The sequence below is a fragment of the Cucurbita maxima genome, unplaced genomic scaffold, assembly GCF_002738345.1.
Source record: "Cucurbita maxima cultivar Rimu unplaced genomic scaffold, Cmax_1.0 Cma_Scf00233, whole genome shotgun sequence".
NCBI classification, from domain to species: domain Eukaryota; kingdom Viridiplantae; phylum Streptophyta; class Magnoliopsida; order Cucurbitales; family Cucurbitaceae; genus Cucurbita; species Cucurbita maxima.
Window position 1 is genome coordinate 44,559 of NW_019272249.1, and position 21,986 is coordinate 66,544.

The 21,986-nt window shown below is 36.8% G+C and overlaps 1 long non-coding RNA gene across 1 annotated transcript; it reads right to left on the minus strand.

Moving 5' to 3' along the window:
* Window positions 1–718: 718 nt before the first annotated feature.
* On the minus strand, window positions 719–20,166 carry LOC111474071. The gene is made up of 3 exons (XR_002715848.1): window positions 20,124–20,166; window positions 2,098–2,176; window positions 719–892 (listed from the first exon to the last, which is right to left on the minus strand). It is a non-coding gene; the product is annotated as an uncharacterized LOC111474071 (long non-coding RNA).
* Window positions 20,167–21,986: the final 1,820 nt, after the last annotated feature.

Genomic DNA, 21,986 nt, shown 5'->3' on the forward strand with positions numbered 1-21,986 from the left:
GTGAATCTTATCTCTCGACTTCCAACTTAACCAAACTCACTCGTGAAAATGGTTTGCTTGAGGGGTGCTTAATTCCTACAGTGGTCGCCCTTACTTGTAAGAATGATGTTGTCTGGGTCTACTATGTGATCTCCACGGAGGCATGCTTGACATCTAGAATTATGGCCATGGGTGGCTGGGTCATAGGTATATCATCTCATACTGGGCCTTAAAAAGTCTCATGTACATTTCTATGTATTGGACGTCACGCACTCTGCGGAGTTACCTTTCTGTCTTCCTAAGGCCAGTAAACTAAAACAAGACCCCTCTCGGCCTCCTCACAATAACCCGAATCTAGCATCAACATATAGAGGGAATGTTCACTTTTAACACCCTAAAGTGTTAACCCAAAACATACATCAAGTTCTTACTAGCGTTACATCATATCATAACCTACTAAACAAGGTTAGATTGCGTACCTGGTCGCGGCGAGCCATGTCGTCGAGCTGAGTCATAGAGGTGTACGACTCTCTATCCTAGGAAAAGTCTACAGAATCGAAAACCCGACTACTCTGACACCAATCTGTCAGGACCTGACTTTCAAGGCTTCAAAAGACCGAATCGTGACTAAAAAGACGAAATCGAAAACAAATAAAAAAATAAAAAAATAAAATAGAAGGTAACAATCTGGAAAATTTTAAAACAAGAAAAGGAAATCAAGGACGCCAAAATTAAATATAAAATCAAAGTCAAATGTTACAAATAGGAATTGCAAATATAAAATGAAATACAAAAGACTCCAAATATGAAAACGAACGAAGGACTCTAAAAGACCGACAAGGGACTAACGCTCTGGAACGACACCCCTCTGTGACAGTGCAACTCTCGAACACCTTCCCGTATCGACTGGTACCTGAAAAAAAAAAAAGGAAGAAAGGGGTGAGTATAAAAATATACTCAGTAAGCAACCTACTTGTTGGCTCTTTTCGCATCCTTAACTTAGTGAGTATACACGGTTTTATCTCTAGATTTTAGTGAGTGCAAATCATGCTACAACTCTCTTTTCTGTATCTTAAGAGGTTTGTCTATCTTATGCAGTGAAATGATCAGTGTCCTGAGGTGAGGCGCGACCTCATAAGTAAATCTGAGGGGATCATATGGCTGGATCTGAATATGTGACTCTCTCTGAACATCATCCGTGGAGGTTAGTTGACGACCCTCACATGGGAACATACATCCACTAAACGGGGTGCGACCCCCTGTGTGTCGGTCAGCTACTGAGTTATCCTACGTGGCTCCACGTCCCCTGCTTAGGGACGGGTTTCTACGGCCCAAGAAACCTGTTCAGAATACCCCTTAGCTATCACCACTAGGTCTGGGCACCTTTCACACTTCCCTATCCGGATCTGCCAAGCTCAACGATCTCCGTACTGGAGCTCTGTCTCGACGGTACGGTATCAGAGCAGAGAGGGAAGTGGAGGTTCTGATGACACTATCCACACTGCTAAACTCTAGCGGGCTACCTACAGTTACCGTGGTGACCTACTATTCTTTCTAGGGTGGAACTTGGTGGCTTAGACTTGGATTCATGCATCTTTAGGATTCTCGTGCAAGGTCTCACAAACCTATCAGGTTTCGAATTTTGGGCTCTGGATCCGCCGGTAATCGTTTCGCGGGTCAAAATGCACGGTATTCTAGAGGTCCCCCAATCTAGGGTCTCATCTAGCCTACCTAGTCACAAATACCCTAATCTAAGCTCATAATTTCTCCCTGTTCATCAAGAAAGATAACACAAGCCATCATCATGCATAGGAGTTAACACGCAGCAGTTCATGCAATATTAACAAACATGCTCAATGGGAAGATAACGTCCACCTTTACCTGGAGCGCAGATTTCACAAGTTTTCCATCCTCCTCATGCATACATACTTTATCAGAATCTCAATCAAAACAGATTTAATAAATATTTCATATCTAGCTTTCCTTAATCATTTTATTTGCACAGTTTTCGTACTAATATGCTAAGTTCGGCTAGCTAATTTTATGGGTGGTAGCATGCATGCATGTTCCTAGCGGTTCCTACAAGTATTGCTCGTGGGAATTCAAATGGCTACTTACATGGTTGACGCGTGCCTTCCCAAGCTCGAATCATTTGCCGGAAAAGGTTCCAAAAATTCTGGAATTTCCTTGATAGGTTCTAATTCACATAAAAATAGGATCAGAGTTGAAATCGAGGCAAAGAACAAGCAAACGGAGGTCGAATGGAGGGATAACGGTCACTCACTCTCCTACACACGCGCTGACACGCTCTAGAGGGTGTACTACGCGTGACTTCCCACGCAGTCGCAGGCTAGCGACCGGTCGGGCCGGTTCGAGTGGTTCGAAATCAGGCCGACCCGATTGCGCGCGCCTGATGCGCTTCTCCAGCCTGCGGTCGCCACGTGTCGCTCGTCGGTCCTGCCGCGCTCCTCCGTACGTCGGCCGACATGTGGCGGCGATTCCTCCTCTCTCTTCTAGCGTTTTTTTCCAATTTTCCAGAAACGTGAGTTTTGGCGTTTTCGATCCATTTTCTTCTGATTTTTATATCTTCCAATCCATAATCCGAATCAACAAGTTCTCTTCATGAATATTATAGATCTCATACTCTATTTCTACAATATATTTTTCTTGTATTTTTTTTGGTAATCACAGGTCTTATTATTTGAGTTCGAACTTGGGGAAAAACACGAGTTCTTACCGAAAATAACGTTTTCTTGAAACTCCAATTTTCGTCCAGAAACTTCAAAAGACCTGTGTGAATCTTATTTTAGTTACATACCTCAAAAACTCCAGATCTAACGCTCATGAAATTTCTTAGATCTAGATAAAATCAAAACACGAAGTTCAGAATCTTACTTTGTCCGTTCTTAGATTTTCTTGCTGGAATGAGTGGATCCACCACCCAAACTTCTTTTCTAGCACCGAGAGGAGTATTGCTTCGAAGTTTCTTGCCTTGGATTAGATCTCCAACTACAGTTTGTCTTCTCTACTATTCCTCTCTCCCAAACCCTAACTTCTTCTCCTTTCTCTTTTCTCCTTTCTCTCTCTCTTTTTCTTTTCTTTCTTTTTCTACACCCTTTTGCCCATATGTTGTTATTTTATTTATTTATTTATTTATCAAAAAATTCGAGTATTACTTCTTATCTATTTTTCTTTGTCTTATCTATTTTTATTTCCAGTTCAATGCCAAGAAAATATGATAAATATAGTCAAGAACCATTTATAACACTGCCTTAATGTGCTTGAGATAATTTGTGCTAATTAAGGAGAAAATATAGAAAATCAAACAGTCTCATTTGTGGTTTCCTTTATTTTTTTAATTAAAATTAGGACAGCTTTGTTTTTCATCTCAATCAAAAATAGCAAATAAAAAAGAATCGATATTTATAACTATGCAACACATTTGAATATCCAAACTCAAAACTCTCATAGCATTTAATCTTTTGCATGGATATTAACCTTAAATTACCTTCCCAAAGAGGATTAAGAGCTTGTTCCACACAACTTTTTTTTGGGTGTATAATGAACAAAAACCTAAATGGCTAAGCATCAACAAAAGAGCCTCGAGTATCTAAAGAAAAATTGAAGGATCCATTATTATTAATACACATTTTGCAGGATCCAAGATACAAGCTATAGGGAGCAAAGGGCAAGAACCATGGAGCGAATGACAAGTGGCTATCTACAATTATCAAACAAACTAAGTTTTAAATGTTCATTGCAAGTCAAGAGATGACGTTTGAGCGAAAGCATTTTGGACAAGCATGCCCGATTCAACTAGAGCTTCACAATGAACTTTTGGCGTACGACTTTATTTTGGTGCAATTTTAATGGTTAGAATGGACATGCTTCATTTGAGGATTTTGGCCCGGGAACTAGTATTAGCTTTCTCCACGGTGTGACTTTAAAAACTGCATTTATGTAGCATTTGATGATGGATTTTACTTGAGAAATATTCCTTCGGGTATCTTTGAATTATACACCCTTGGAAAAAATGAAATAAAATCCCCGAACCACAAAAACCTACTTTTTTATTCTTTTATGTTGGATTGCTCACCCATGTAGTAATTCAACATAGTGTTGTTGGGTTTCTTTATAGACCTAAGATTTTGTATATTTGAAGTCTATAGTAGCGAGAGGAATCTTTTGGGATATCAGAATTCTTTTAATGTTATAATTTGGTCGGGTTTTGAGCTTCTAATTGCAATGACTCATACCCAAGATTCGAAATATGAATTTGGTACTTAATGGCCCTAGGATTCCCGTGACGATATGGTCAGGTTACTTACTCCTCGCTTCTAATAGTAAAAACTATGAACGCAAACCAACATGAGTCCTTCTAACACGTTTTGTCCTCAATCACGTGTTTGGTACAAAAATTCTCAAAAGGTCACCTTCATAAAATTGCTCTAGTTGAATTCGGAGTTCCTATAGTTGAAACACCAAAAAGGAAAGTGCACCTCTTTGATATAGGTAGTAACTTTCAACTCTTTTTCAGATTTTCTCATTCATCTATACTCTGGATTGCTTTTCTTCGAATGTCATCTTTACTCATTCATGTGCTCTCTTTGTCCGAGACTAGAGGCCACCCCTATGATGATAGAGATAGATAGGTCCCTAAATAATGATTGTTTATGTTTTCATTTGCATGGCTCCCTATAGTGGGGCCACTTACTTAGCATTCTTTGAAATACTCAAGTCGTGTGCCACATTATTTTTCAGATCAAGGCAAGGTGCACTTTTACGGAGGACGGCTGCTTCACGAGCAGAGACTGTGGCACGTGGATAGGGTAGATTCATATTTAAATTTCTAGGTTTAGGTTAGAATAGGTTGTTATGCATTTCATTGTTTTAAATTATTTTGTATTGCTCTTATTTTCTCTTAATTTCAGTATTTCGTATTTAAATACGTAAGGACATGGGTGTGTTTTCCAGAGAATAGTTGTTTTAAGCGTTTTTCGAAGTTTATGTAATAAATGATGGTTATGCGAATGTCATAGCAAAATAATAATAATAATAATAAATAAATAAATAATAAATAAAGATATAAGCCAACAAAAATAATTATAAAAAAATATTTAAAATAATAATAATAAATAAATAAATAATAAATAAAGATATAAGCCAACAAAAATAATTATAAAAAAATATTTAAAATAATAATAATAAATAAATAAATAAACCAAAAAAAAAAAAAAACTTTCCTCACTCCTCTCCACTAACATCTCATCCCATCCCACAATTATCTCTCCTTAAGCCATCTTTAAGAAAACTGAAAAACAACAGATTGGAGTAAAAAAATGAGAATGGTCTTTACCCAGTTGAGACTTTCTGTAGATTTACTTGACGATAGATTTAATAAATAAAATATATATTAAATCTTCATTTTCTTTTATTTTTTTTAGAAATCATAGCCAATTATAGTGAGATGTTCATTAAATTATTACAATGGTTTAGCTCTGAGTTAGAAATTAAGTGTCAATCATTATACTAATTCTAGTAAATCTCACTAATATAAGATTAAATTTATATCAGTAGTCAAATGAATAGATTAAAAATAGAATGACCAAAAAAATTTGTGAACAGTAAACATAAGGAAAGATTTGGAACAGGGATTCACTGTAAATTTGTTATACATGAGAACAAAATTAAAAGGCAACAGAGTAAATACAGATATAAAAAACAGTAAGCCTTAGAAATTAAAAACCACAAACTAAATATAGAGAGAAAGATAAATACATATGGGAGTAAAGCACAGAATAATTTGAAATAACTCTATCTATTTTTTTTATACTACAAGAACCATGGAAAATAAATTTTTTTAATAAAAATATAATTATAGAAAATCATTTCAAGACTTTTAACAATGTAACCATGTAAATTAGAGAAATAATTTTATAAAATTCAAACTTGAAACTGATGTCATGGGCTCATATAGGTTGACTTTGATTTCAAAGAACAGATAGAACTTTCATTAAGGATATATTCATGACAACAACTTAAGCTAACCAGGTAAGTGGTCTTACTATCGGCATGGTTATACTCGATGTTGACACGTGCCTGTGGTTCTGCACGTGTCATATATACTGATATGTGTGAATTATCTGTGAATCAGTATGCTTATATTATGTTTATGTTATGTTATAATATGTGAATTGTATGATACTAATTGTGGTACGATGTGTTTAAGGATATGTTTGAGATTGGATACAAGAAGGATGCACAAAACAAAATGTAACGATAGGAGTAAGATACGTTCATGAAACGTTAAGGTTAAGTTACATACCGGAGTGCTATGGATAGGAGAGATTGATGAAAGAATATGGTTAGGATATGGGTAGACAAGGATAAGTTTGTGATAGATTGATAGAACGATAGCATTAGGGTAAGTTCCTGTGATGATATGACTAAGGTACGTTCACGTAACGATATGACTGTGATAGGTATAAGAACGTTTAGGCTACGATAAGTTAGGAACGATATGACCACGAAGTGTTTACGATATGACATGTTTATGAACAATATATTGTGATGTGAGGTGTTATGTTTAGATTTTTTTGTGTGACCACGAAGGTAATTGTTGAATGAATTGCACGTTATGAAATGACATGTTAAAAGCATGGAGTGTTATGTTATGTTTTCTAAATTGTATGTATACAATATGTTATGAATGACATGCTATCACGATAAATGAAATGAAATGTAACCCCGTTAGGATTATGTATGATGCGTAAAGTTAAGAATGCGAAATGACATGTTAAGCATGGAAGATGATAGCAGGGTTATATTCATTAATGACAAAACTAGAAATGTTGGGGGCCTCATGCATTATGTGTGCTCATGCATTTAGGGGAATACCCCTATTCAATCACGAGGGTACAGACGCGTACATCCAATGGCAAGACAATGATTGTTATGTTTTACATACCGTTGTCGTGACGGTTACTAGTTCTAACGAGTGTTCGACCTAAGGAGCTTCCAGAGTATGCTCGCCCAAGGCAAGTGGCTCAGTGGTGTGTGAACCGACTAGTGAGCCCATACTCGCATGTATGGGTTGTGTGTAGAATATAGCCCAAATTACCCGTTAGTACAGTACCGTTAAAATAGATTAAAAGAATAGGTCCCGTCATTGCATTCACATGTTCTTGCATGGATATTAACCTTAAATTAAAACTCTCATAACATTTAATCTTTTGCATGGATATTAACCTTAAATTACCTTCCCAAAGAGGATTAAGAGCTTGTTCAACACAAGTTTTTTTTGGTATATAATGAACCAAAACCCTAGTGGAAATGGGCGAAAGTGAGTATGGATTTCATATCAGGATTGCCTAAGACTCGACGAGGTTTTAATGTGATCTGGGTCATTGTTGATAGACTCACAAAAATAGCTCACTTTATCCCGGGTAAAAGCACATTTCGAGTGGATCGATGGGCTCAGTTATACGTTCGAGAAATAGTTCGTTTGCATGGCGTGCCTACTTCCATTGTGTCTGATCGCGATGCTAGGTTTACCTCTCAGTTTTGGAATGGTTTACAGAAAGCCTTAGGCACCTAACTTCGTTTCAGTACGACATTCCATCCTCAGATAGATGGACAAACAAAGAGGTTGAATCAAGTATTAGAGGACATGCTCAGGGCGTGTGTAATGGATTTCGCTGGTTGTTCGGATGAACACCTACCCCTCATGGAGTTTGCCTATAACAACAATTATCAAGCAACGATTCAGATGGTCCTGTTTGAGGCCTTGTATGGGAGGAGGTTGTGGACACCAGTGTTTTGGGAAGAGGTTGGAACCCAACAACTTATGGGACCGAAATTGGTTCAGGTCACAAACGCGGCAGTCCAGAAAATCAGATCAAGGATACTTACTGCACAAAGTTGACAAAAGAGTTACGTCGACACTCGAAGAAAGGACATCGAGTTTGCGGTGGGCTAACATGTTTTCCTAAAGGTAGCACCCATGAGAAAGTGTTAAGATTCGAGAAAAAGGGTAAACTTAGCCCTAGGTTCGTAGGTCCCTTCGAAATCCTTAAGAGGATTGGTGCTGTAGCGTACAGGTTGGTGTTGCCACCCACTGTTGCCACTGTGCATAACGTATTTCATGTATCCATGTTGAGAAAGTACACGCCAGACCCCACGCACATCATTGAGGACGAAGCACTTCCGCTTCGTGAGGATCTATCTTACGAAGAGGCCCCAATCAAAATTATATCTCGAGATGTCAAGCGATTGCGAAACAAGGAGATTCCCCTTGTCAAAGTCTTGTGGGTTAATCATCTGGATAGTGAGGCTACCTGGGAGCGGGATGATGATGTTAGGAAGTCTTGCCTTAAACTCTTTCAGGAACAACCAACTTTCGGAGACAAAAGTTCTTAAGGAGGGGAGAATTTGTAACACCCCAAGCCTAACAGGTACAATTCGCTCTATCCTTGTGATTAGCACCTTCTTAACCATTGTGAGTTTCTAGATTTTATTGTAGAACTTAGAGTGTTATTTTCAAATCGGTGCAGAAGAAAGAAATGCTCGTGATGCATCAAGTAACTTAAAAAAAAAAAATTAAAAAATGGTAATGTAATTGAAATTTTGATCAAAGTCAACGGGGAAAAAGGTAATTTTGCCCCATACATATAACTTTGAGGGGGTCTCGTTAGACCTGGAAGAAGGGAAAAGAAAAAGAAAAGAATAAAAAAAAATAATAAAAAATAGAAAGAGAAAGAAATGAATAGTTAGGGTTTTTAAGAAGAGGAAGAAGAGGGAGAAGAGGGAGAAGAGGGAGAAACGCCCTAAAACCGAATTGAAGCACCCTCAATCTTAGGTCTCCTACTAGAGCTACTCAGAGTATCAAGAGGAGTGGTCTGAGCGTTGGATCATTCGTTTCCAGCAAGAAACGGGCAAGAATGCGAGGTGAGTCCGCGATCTCTCTTGTTTCAAGATGTCACCATAAATCGGAGAGTTTTAGATGATTTAAACCTTAATAATCTAGTTTCAATACTTTAGGTGAGGAGTCTTGTAAGTTTTTAGAGGAAAACAAAATCGAGAAACCGTCCTACTTCGGTAAGAAACTGAATTTTTCTTAGTTTTCGACTTCATTTATTAAGTATTGTGAGTATCAAAAAATACAATAAAAATATATCTGGATAGGCGGACTTGAGATCTTGAATTCTTATGAAGGAATCAATTTAATTCGAGTTACAGTTTGGAAGATAGAAAAATCTAAAATAAATAGGTTGATATAGAATTTGACCAGAATCTTGAAATTGGATGAACTCAGGCAATTGGCGACGAACACGGGGTCGCCGGAACGTGAGGACACGTATCAAGCAACTGGTGGAGAGACACTTCTGGTGCCTCCGCTGACACGCGTCAGACTATTGACCCAAAAACTCGACCCGCGCTCTGTGAAGCAACCCGACGACCTGCGGTCCAACCCGAAACCTACCACAAGTCCTTGTTCAAAACGAGTCACGCCCAGAAAATTCAAGGGGTAAGTCTACGTCCGCTAGGGATCGAGATGCGCCTCTGCCCGCGCATTGCCTGCGTTGACCGTGCGTACGCCCTGCACGTGGGGAAGTGTGCAGGCGTGTGGGAGCCCCTTATGAGCGCTTGCAGGCGCGTGAGTGCCCTGTTTTCACCTATTTTTCATCCTGATTCTAGTGCTAATCCTATTTTACTGTGAACTAGGTCTCTCTATAGATAATTCGTATTTTTTGGACTCTGTTACGACTGTAATCAAGCTCGAGAAGGCACGCAACATACTTGTACGTAACCATACAAATTTAGGAAGTAGTACTTGTTGGGTGCAATGGTTTTGCAGGCATGCTAGAGCGAATTATCCCTAGGTAGCTAGATCTAATAATCCTCTGTATTTATGAAGGTAAATATATATTTGTTGGACTTGCTACCTTTATGAGATTTCGTACTCGATGTTTGTATGCTTGTTGGACTATCTTTCTACTGCTTTTATCTGTTCATACTATGTTGGTGGACTTGAGGATTTGTGTATCTACGCTCCGAGTGTTGATGGATGATATCGTCCTGTTGAGCTTGTATGACTGTATGTGTTGTTAATCATACATAAACTCCTCTTGAATGATTGTGTGAACTTACGATATGATTGATAAGCTGTAGTGTTGTGATAAGCCCAGGGTGAACTCCTGTAGGGATTGAATTGGGTTTAGTTAGGGGACCCTCCTTATGTTACCGTCTATGGTGTTGTGAGCGATGCTTAGAGGGAGAGACCCTTTAACCCTGGACTATTATGGACTTGGAATTCTTGATTGAGTGAATCTAGAAGCCAGGGCCCTTAACTCAATAGTTTTAATTACCTTTGAGGTATAGAGAACCACATTAGGACCCCAAGGTGTAGAGAGATGACCTCTTAGCCGACAATATCTGGTATAACGTTCGAGTATGCTCCGCTTCCCTTCCTACTCTAGTGTGGTACTGTTGAGCTAGGCGAGACGCTAGTTAGGGAGATGTTACCCTCCCCTTTTTACTCCAATGTGGTACCGTTGAGCTAGACGAGACGCCAGTTAGGGAGATGTTACTCTTCCCTTCCTACTTCGGTGTGGTACCGTTGAGCTAGGCGAGACATCAATTAGGGAGGTGTTACTCTTCCCTTCCTACTCTAGTGTGGTACTGTAGAGCTTGGCGAGATGCCTGTTAAGGAAGTTTTACTCAGTGGTAGATCGACAACTTTGCATGGGGATCCATCTTCTGGTAAGATGTTGATCATGCGAGTGGGTCAAGGTTGCCTGCATGATGGGTCCGTCCTGTGGAAGGACGTTGTCCATGCAGTGACTAATTCTAGCTGGGTTGTATGAGTGGTACATGTAGTTATGAGGGAGCACCTCATCCTCAAACGTTGAATACCGCTTCAAAGGTTAAGTCCTTCAACCCTAAACTGTGTACTGAGAGGACTGAGACTCTAGGCTCTAGAGTATAATTTGTGGTTCTCTCCTAAACTTGGATGCGATTAAGAGCCTACAAGTAGACTGCTTACTGAGTATATTTTTATACTCACCCCGTTTCCTCTTCTTTTTTTTTTTTTTTTTCAGGTACTGGTCGAGGTGGGGAGGTGTTCAAGATTTGCACTATCACAGAGGGGTGTCGTTCTGGAACATCAGTTTCTTGTCAGTCTTTGAGGGTCTTTTGTATTTCATTTTATATTTGTAATTCCTTTTTAATAATTTGAAACAAAACTTTTAACCATTTTGTTTTAATTAAATGGTATTTTTATCTTTTACTTTTCTCTTCTTTTTGTTTGTTTTCAATTTCGTCTTTTTAGTCACGATTTGGTTTTTCAAAGCCTCAAAATTGGGTCATGACACCTCGCTTCTAAGAGTAAAAACTATCAACACAAACCAACATGAGTCCTTCTAACACGTTTTGTCCTCAATCACGTGTTTGCTACAAAAATTCTCAAAATGTCACCTAACATAAAATTGTTCCAGTTGAATTCCGAGTTCTTATAGCTGAGTAACCAAAAATGAAAGTGCACCTCGTTGATATAGGTAGTAACTTTCAATTCTTTTTAAGCTTTTCTCAGTCATCTATACTCAGGATTGCTTTCATTCGAATGTCATCTTTATTTATTCATGTACTCTCTTTGTCCGATACTAGAGGCCACCCCTATGATGTTAGAGACAGATAGGTCCCTAAATAATGATTGCTTGTGTTTGCATTCGCATGGCCCATATAGTGAGGCCACTTAGCATTCTTCGAAATACTCAGGCCGTGTGCCACATTATTTTTCAGGTTAAGGCCAGGCACTTGTACGGAGGACGGCTGCATCACGAGCAGAGAATGTGGCACGTTCATAGGGTAGATTCATATTTCAATTTCTAGGTTTAGGTTAGAATAGGTTGTTATGCATTTCATTGTTTTAAATTATTTTGTATGGCTCTCATTTTCTCTAAATTTCAATATTTCGTATTTAAACACGTAAGACCATGATTGTGTTTTCTATAGAAAAGTTGTTTTAATGTGCTTTTCAAAGTTTATATGTTATAAATGATGTTCATGTGAGTGTAATAGGAAAAAAATAATAATAATAAAATAATAAATAGGGAAATAAATAAACAAATAAATAAACAAAAATAATTATAAAAAAATAGTTAAAATAAAAATAATAAATAAATAAATAAACAAAAGGAGAAGAAACAACCTTTCCTCTCTCCTCTCCACTAAGATCTCATTCCTTCCCACAATTATCTCTCCTCTCCAATTAAACAGAAAAACAACAATTGTCAAATTTAAGGAAAAAAATGAGAATGGTCTATACACAGTTGAAGTTTAATGGAAATTTAAGTGAAGATAGACATGTGATTAATATTATATATTAAATCTTCATTTAATTTTAACCTATTTTTTTTAGAAATCACAACCAATGAGATGTTCATTAAATTATAACAATGATTTAGCTTTGAATTAGAAATTAAATGTCAATCAATTATAAGAATTCTAGTAAATCTATTAGATTAAATTTACATCAGTAGCCAAATGAATAGATTAAAAATAGAATGCCAAGAAAATGTGTAAACAGCAAACACTGAGATAAAAGAAAGATGTGGAAACAAGGATCCACTCAAAATTTATTCTACATGAGAACACAATTAATAGGCAACAGAGTCAATACAGATATAAAAAAAAAGAGGAAGATTTAGGAATTAAAAACTACAAACAAGTAAAGGGCAGAGTAGCTTAAAATAACTCTATCTATTTTTTTTATACAACAGTAACCATGGAAAATAAAATTTTTATATTATAGATATATAACATTTCAAGACTTTTCACAATAGATCAATGTAAATGAGAGAATTAATTTTATAGAGTTCAAACTTGAAAGATGTCATTGGCTCACATAGGTTAACTTGAATTTCAAAGGACAGAATCTAACTTTCATTAAATATATATTCGGGACAACAACTTAAGCTAACCAGGTAAGTGGTCTTACTATCGGCATGGTTATATTTGATGTTGACACGTGCCTGTGGTTCTGCACGTGTCATATATATTGATATGTGTGAATTATCTGTGAATCAATATGCTTATATTATGTTTATGTTATGTTATAATGTGAATTGTATGATAATAATTGTGGTACGATGTGTTCAAGGATATGTTTAAGATAGGATACGAGAAGGATGCACAAAACGAAATGTAACGGTAGAAGTAAGATACGTTCATGAAACGTTAAGGTTAGATTACATACCGGAGTGCTATGGATAGGAGAGATTGATGAAAGAATATGGTTAGGATATAGGTAGAAAGAGATAGGTTTGTGATAGATTGATAGAACGATAGCGTTAGGATACGTTCCTGTGATGATATGATGACCATGGAGGAAATTGTTGAATGAATTGCACGTTATGAAATGACATATTAAAATCATAGAGCGTTATGTTATGTTTTATAAATTATATCTATACAACATGTTATGAATGACATGATATCACAATAAATGAAATGAAATGTAACCCATTAAGATTATGTATGATACGTAGAGTGAAAAATGAGAAATGACATGTTAAGCATGAAAGATGATAAAGGGGTTATATTCATTAATTACAAAAGTAGAAATGTTGGGGACCTCATGCATTATGTGTGCTCATGCATTCAGGGGGATACCCCTATTCCATCACGATGGTACGGACACGTACATCCAATGGAAGGACAACTATCGTTATGTTTTGCATAGCACTGCAATGATGGTTACTAGTTCTAACAGGTGTCCGGCCTAAGGAGCTCCCAGAGTATGCTCGCCCGACAAGGAAAGTGGCTCAGCAGTGTGCGAATTGATTGGTGAGCGCATACTCACATGTATGGGTAGTGTGTAGAGTATGTGGTACACGTCCAAATTACTCGTTAGGACAGTGCCGTAGGAAAATAGATTGAAATGATAGGTCCTGTCATTGCATTCGCATGTTCTTGCATGTAACCTCAATAGTGAGGTCACTTACTGAATATTTCTTTAAATACTCAAGCCATGTCCTTCCACATTTTTCCTGTGCTAATATCCAACCTTAAAAATTTTAGATGAAGGTTCATTTTCTATCTCAATTTATGAAAAGAAAAAAATATAAGTTTTAATAAATATTTGAGTTTGACTACAGAAAAATTTTAGTCACCATACTTGGTTTTTTTTTTTTTAATAAATATGTGGGGAGGAGTGTTTGAATATTAACCTCTTTGCATGTCATCTTAGTCACCTTCGAATGTCATCTTTATTCATTCATGTACTCTCTTTGTCCAAGACTGGAGGCCACCCCTATGATGCTAGAGATAGGTCCCTAAATAATGATTGCTTGTGTTTGCATTTGCATGGCCCCCTATAATGGGGCCACATACTTAGCATTCTTCGAAATACTCAGGCCGTGTGCCACATTATTTTTCAGGTCAAAGCAAGGCGCACTTGTACGGAGGACGGCTGCATCACTAGCAGAGACTCTGCACGTGCATAGGGTAAACTTTTTAACAAAATAAAACAACCAAAACTTAAAACATATCAACATTATATCAAAATAAAGATGATACAAAGTATTTTAAAACACAACACAATAGTTAAAACACATGTTAAGGGACGGAGCAAAAGGTTTGAAGGATGACAGGTGAGGTTTGTCTATGGCATTTGCCAAGAGTCCATTCCCGACCTTGGCCAGCTCCTTATTTTCTTGGAAAATGAAAAATGGAGAATAAGGAATGAGTACAAGACTCAGTAAGCAGCTTACTTGTAGACTCTTAATCGTGTCCTTTATATACTAGTGTACCACACTTTTTCTTTTCTTATTCTTGTTACTATTGTAAGTTCTTGTTATGTTTCTTAATTCGTTCTACATGGTTGGGTTTTCTAGAGAATAGTTGTTTGAAGCGTTTTTCGAAATTTATGTTATAAATGATGTTCATGTGAGTGTAATAGAAAAATATATATATATATATATATATAATAAATAAATAAATAAAGAAATAAACAAACAAAAATAATTATAAAAAAATAGTTAAAATAATAATATTAAATAAATAAATAAACAAAAAAAAAAGAAAGAAAAACAAACTTTCCTCACTCCTCTCCACCAACATCTCATCCCTTTCCACAATTATCTCTCCTCAACCCATCCTTAGGCCAGAAAAAAAAAAACATAAAAACAACGGTTGTCATATTTGAGGAAATGAGGAAACAAATGACAATGGTCTTTACCGAGTAGAGATTCTTGGGAGACTTAAGTGAAGATACATATGATCAATAAGGTATATATTAAATCTTCATTTTCTTTTATCCTATTTTTTTTTTTAGAGATCACACCAAATTATGGTTAGATGTTCATTAAATTATTACAATGGTTTTGACTATGTGAGGTGTTATGTTTAGATTGTTTTGTGTGACCATGGAGGTAATTGTTGAATGAATTGCACGTTATGAAATGACACGTTAAAAGCATGGAGCGTTATGTTATGTTTTCCAAATTGTATGTATGCAACATGTTATGAATGACATGATATCACAATAAATGAAATGAAATGTAATCCCATTAAGATTATGTATGATACGTAGAGTGAAAAATGATAAATGACATGTTAAGCAAGGAAGATGATAGCGGGGTTATATTCATTAATGACAAAAGTAGAAATGTTGGGGACCTCATGCATTTTGTGTGCTCATGCATTTAGGGGGATACCCCTATTCAATCACGAGGGTATGGACGCGTACATCCAATGGCAAGACAACGATCGTTACGTTTTGCATAGCGCTACCGTGACGGTTAGTAGTTCTAATGGGTGTCCGGCCTAAGGAGCACCCAGAGTATGCTCGCCCGACAAGGAAAGTGGACCAGCGGTGTGCGAACCGACTGGTGAGCCCATAATCGCATGTATGGGTTTTGTGTGGAGTATATGGTATACGCCCAAATTACTCGTTTGGACATTGCCGTAGGAAAATAGATTGAAAGGATTAGGTCCCGTCATTGCATTCACATGTTCTTGCATTTAGTAGCGACTCTGAGTATGTGGAAATTTAGGGTCGTTACAATTGCACATTTGAGTTATCAATTATCCGAAATTTTTAACAAAAAAAGGTGCATGCATGTCGATGAAATATCCAAGTTGCCATCTAAGAATAAAATACAGATGTCAACACGAATATTAAGGTCTTAATTTTGTTAATAAATTATAGCACAAAAATGGAAGGAACTTGAGAAGGAGACATTGCAATGGAGCTGGGAGAAGTTTATGATTGGTGTTGGAGAGAAAAAAAAGCGCAATCTAAGTTTTTCGGTCGTTGTGTGTGATTCTATGCTAAATAAAGCGTAACCTAACAAGCGAACACGCTTAATATCCATTCAGATTTTTCCGCTTTCCTTTCAAGAGCGTTTAACATAAAAGTATATCTTTAAAAGTTGTTAAAAACGAAAATTTGTTGTAGCACAAAGATTATATATATATATATATATATATATATATGGTTCAAAATGATCCAAAATGAAACACAAACAAATTCGAAGTCAATTTAAAAGGAAGGCTATGAATAACCTCTATATGATTTTGTTGATAACTTTTGCATCAACTTCTAATGTTTTCACTTGTTTTGCACTCATGCCACCAGGAACGCATTGGAAAGTGACGATTCTTAATTATCAAGATGTACCTCTATTGGCCCATTGCAAGTCGAAAAACAACGATTTAGGTAAATAAAGATGTTGCATCGTGACAAACTATTCAACCATACCATATTATTTTATGTATATCTAAATTTATGTAATTGTTTCTTGTTAATTTAGTCTTTTGGTGGAATTTCAAAACATCATAAATTTGAAGAGTATAATATCCAACCTTAAAAATTCTAGATGAACAATTAATTTTCTATCTCAATTTAGGGAAAAAAAACAAAAAAAAAAAATACAAGTTTTGATAAAATAATTGAGTTTGGCTATATAGGATATTTTGTTTTTTTATCCTTAAGAGTCCAATTACAAGCTCCTTTAGAAGGTGGTTAATTTTTGTTTTTGTATTCTTTTTTTTTTTAGTTAATAAATATGTGGGGTGGAGTGTTTGAATATTTAACCACTTTGCAGATGCATGTGTGGTCTTGACTAGTTGAGCTACACACAAATTGATATTAAAGAATTTTTGTTAAATTGAACATTTTGACTATGGAATTGTATCAACTCTTATGGTTCTAATTTTTTTTTTTTTCATCTTTTTCAATATGAATTTGTGCACACAATTTAGGGGAGCATATTCTTCCGTTGAAACAGGAATACAGCTGGGAATTCAGAGAGAACTTGTGGCAGACGACATTGTTTTGGTGTAACTTTAGCAGCAATTATGGGAAGCTTTCGTTCGAGGTTTTTTGGCCAGAGAATGAACTTTGGCTTCAAGAACGATGCAACTATTGGCACTGCATTTGGCGTGCAAATAAGAAGGGTTTTTCTTTGTATAATGGTCAAACAAATGTGTACGAGCTCATACATCCATGGACTTCTTAGACAAAACCATCACCTTCGCCTTACTTCACATCAAATCCTTTCTTTTGTGTGAGAGTTGTGACATGCTTGCTGCAACATTACTCTAATAAAAAGTTTACTAATCGTTTTATATGGAAATTTTTAAGATAAAATACTCGTGTCAAAATATTCAATTAGAATAAGATATTGATGTGAACTTGAATATCATACTTTCCATCTTTTAGAAAAATATCGAGCACAAAAATGAAATAAATTTCAAAGTATATACACAAAAAATAAATGTATATTTGACACAAAGGATGAAATTTTTACCCAAATCAAACTCAAAAAGATGGAATTCTTATCTATTTTTCTTCACGTTCAATGCCAAGAAAATATGATAAATATGGTTAAGAGAACCATTTATAACACTGTCTTCATTTACCTGAGATAATTTATGCTAATTAAGGAGAAAATACCGAAAATGCAATGGTCTCCTTGTGGTTTTCTTTATTTTTTTAATTAAAATTAGCACAACTTTGTTTTTCATCAAAATCAAAAATAGTAAATAAAAAAGAATTGATATTTATAACTATGCTAACACATAAGGGATATCCAAACTCAAAATTCTTATACCATTTAATATTTTGCATGGATATTAACGATAAATTACCTTCCCAAAGAGGATTAAGAGATTGCTCAACCCAAGTTTTTTTTGGGTGTATAATGAACAAAAACCCAAATGGCTATGCATCCATAAAACAGGGAATGATCACTTTTAACACCCTAAAGTGTTAACCCAAAACATACATCAAGTTCTTACTAGCGTTACATCATATCATAACCTACTAAACAAGGTTAGATTGCGTACCTGGTCGCGGCGAGGCATGTCGTCGAGCTGAGTCATAGAGGTGTACGACTCTCTATCCTAGGAAAAGTCTATAGAATCAAAAACCCGACTACTCTGATACCAATCTGTCAGGACCTGACTTTCAAGGCTTCAAAAGACCGAATCGTAACTAAAAAGACGAAATCGAAAACAAATAAAAAAAAAAATAAAATAGAAGGTAAAAATCCGGAAAAATTTAAAACAAGAAAAGGAAATCAAGTACACCAAAATTAAATATAAAATCAAAATCAAATGTTAGAAATAGGAATTGCAAATATAAAATGAAATACAAAAGACTCCAAATATGAAAACGGACGAAGGACTCTAAAAGACCGACAAGGGACTAACGCTCTAGAACGACACCCCTCTGTGACAGTGCAGCTCTCGAACATCTTCTCGTATCGACTGGTACCTGAAAAAAAAAAAAAAAAGGAAGGAAAGGGGTAAGTATAAAAATATACTCAGTAACCAACCTACTTGTAGGCTCTTTTCGCATCCTTATCTTAGTGGGTATACACGGTCTTATCTCTGGATTCTAGTGAGTGCAAATCATGCTCCACCTCTCTTTTCTGTATCTTGGGAGGTTTGCCTATCTTATGCAGTGAAATGATCAGTGTCCTGAGGTGAAGCGCGATCTCATAAGTAATCTGAGGGGATCATATGGCTGGATCGGAATACATGACTCTCTCTGAATATCATCCGTGGAGGTTAGTTGACGACCCTTACATGGGACCATACATCCACTAAATGGGGTGCGACCCCCTATGTGTCGGTTAGCTACTGAGTTATCCTACGTGGCTCCATGTCCCCTGCTCAGGGACGGGTTTCTACTGCCCAAGAAACCCGTTCAGAAGACCCCTTAGCTATCACCACTAGGTCTGGGCACCTTTCACACTTCCCTATCCGGATCTGCCAAGCTCAATGATCTCCGTACCGGAGCTCTGTCTCGATGGTACGGTATCGGAGAAGAGAGGGAAGTGGAGGTTCTGATGACACTATCCACACTGCTAAACTCTAGCGGGCTACCTACAGTTACCGTGGTGACCTACTATTCTTTCTAGGGTGGAACTTGGTGGCTTAGACTTGGATTCATGCATCTTTAGGATTCTCGTGCAAGGTCTCACAAACCTATCAGGTTTCAAATTCTAGGCTCTGGATCCGCCGGTAATCGTTTCGCAGGTCAAAATGCACGGTATTCTAGAGGTCCCCCAATCTGGGTCTCATCTAGCCTACTTAGTCACAAATACCCTAATCTAAGCTCATAATTTCTTCCTGTTCATCAAGAAAGATAACACAAGCCATCATCATGCATAGGAGTTAACACGCAACAGTTCATGCAATATTAACAAACATGCTCAACGGGAAGATAACGTCCACCTTTACCTGGAGCGCAGATTTCACAATTTTCCCATCCTCCTCATGCATACATACTTTATCAGAATCTCAATCAAAACAGATTTAATAAATATTTCATATCTAGCTTTCCTTAATCATTTTATTTTCACAGTTTCCATACTAATATGCTAGGTCCGGCTAGCTAATTTTATGGGTGGTAGCATGCATGCATGTTCCTAGCGGTTCCTACAAGTACTGCTCGTGGGAATTCAAATGGCTACTTACATGGTTGACGTGTGCCTTCCCACGCTCGAATCATTTACCGGAAAAGGTTCCAAAAATTCTGGAATTTCCTTGATAGGTTCTAATTCACATAAAAATAGGATCAGAGTTGAAATCGAGGCAAAAAACAAGCAAACGGAGGTCGAACGGTCACTCACGCGCCTACACGCGCACTGACACGCTCTGGAGGGTGTACTACGCATGACTTCTCACGCAGTCGCAAGCCAGCGACCGGTCGGGCCAGTTCGAGTGGTTCGGACTCAGGCCGACCCAATTGCACGGCGCCTGATGCGCTTCTTCAGCCCGCGGTCGCCACGTGTCGCTCGTCGATCCTGCAGCGCTCCTCCGTACGTCGGCCGACATGTGGCGGCGATTCCTCCTCTCTCTTCTTGCGTTTTTTTTCCAATTTTCCAGAAACGTGAGTTTTGGTGTTTTCGATCCATTTTCTTCTGATTTTTATATCTTCCAATCCATAATCCGAATCAACAAGTTCTCTTCACGAGTATTATAGATGTCATATTCTATTTCTACAATATATTTTTCTTTTTTTGGTAATCACAGGTCTTATTATTTGAGTTCGAATTTGGGGAAAAACACGAGTTCTTACCGAAAATAACGTTTTCTTGAAACTCCAATTTTCGTCCAGAAACTTCAAAAGACCTGTGTGAATCTTATTTTAGTTACATACCTCAAAAACTCTAGATCTAATGCTCATGAAATTTCTTAGATCTAGATAAAATCGAAACACGAAGTTTAGAATCTTACTTTGTCCGTTCTTAGATTTTTTTGCTGGAATGAGTGGATCCACCACCCAAACTTCTTTTCTAGCACCGAGAGGAGTATTGCTTCGAAGTTTCTTACCTTGGATTAGATCTCCAACAACAATTTGTCTTCTCTACTATTCCTCTCTCCCAAACCCTAACTTCTTCTCGTTTCTCCTTTCTCCTTTCTCTCTCTCTTTTTCTTTTCTTTCTTTTTCTCCTCTTTTTAGAGCCCAAACAACTGGACCGTTTGTAAGAGACCCTTTTGCCCATATGTTGTTATTTTATTTATTTATTTATTTATAAAAAAATTCGAGTATTACTTCTTATCTATTTTTCTTTCTGTCTTATCTATTTTATTTTTATTTTCGGTTCAATGGGAAGAAAATATGATAAATATAGTCAAGAGAACCATTTATAACACTGGTTAATGTGCTTGAGATAATTTGTGCTAATTAAGGAGAAAATATAGAAAATCAAACAGTCTCATTTGTGGTTTCCTTTATTTTTTTAATTAAAATTAGGACAGCTTTGTTTTTCATCTCAATCAAAAATAGCAAATAAAAAAGAATTGATATTTATAACTATGCGACACATACGGATATCCAAACTCAAAACTCTCATAGCATTTAATCTTTTGCATGGATATTAACCTTAAATTACCTTCCCAAAGAGGATTAAGAGCTTGTTCCACACAACTTTTTTTTGGGTGTATAATGAACAAAAACCTAAATGGCTAAGCATCAACAAAAGAGCCTCGAGTATCTAAAGAAAAATTGAAGGATCCATTATTATTAATACACGTTTTGCAGGATCCAAGATACAAGCTATAGGGAGCAAAGGGCAAGAACCATGGAGCGAATGACAAGTGGCTATCTACAATTATCAAACAAACTAAGTTTTAAATGTTCATTGCAAGTCAAGAGATGACGTTTGAGCGAAAGCATTTTGGACAAGCATGCCCGATTCAACTAGAGCTTCACAATGAACTTTTGGCGTACGACTTTATTTTGGTGCAATTTTAATGGTTAGAATGGACATGCTTCATTTGAGGATTTTGGCCCGGGAACTAGTATTAGCTTTCTCCACGGTGTGACTTTAAAAACTGCATTTATGTAGCATTTGATGATGGATTTTACTTGAGAAATATTCCTTCGGGTATCTTTGAATTATACACCCTTGGGAAAAATGAAATAAAATCCCCGAACCACAAAAACCTGCTTTTTTATTCTTTTATGTTGGATTGCTCACCCATGTAGT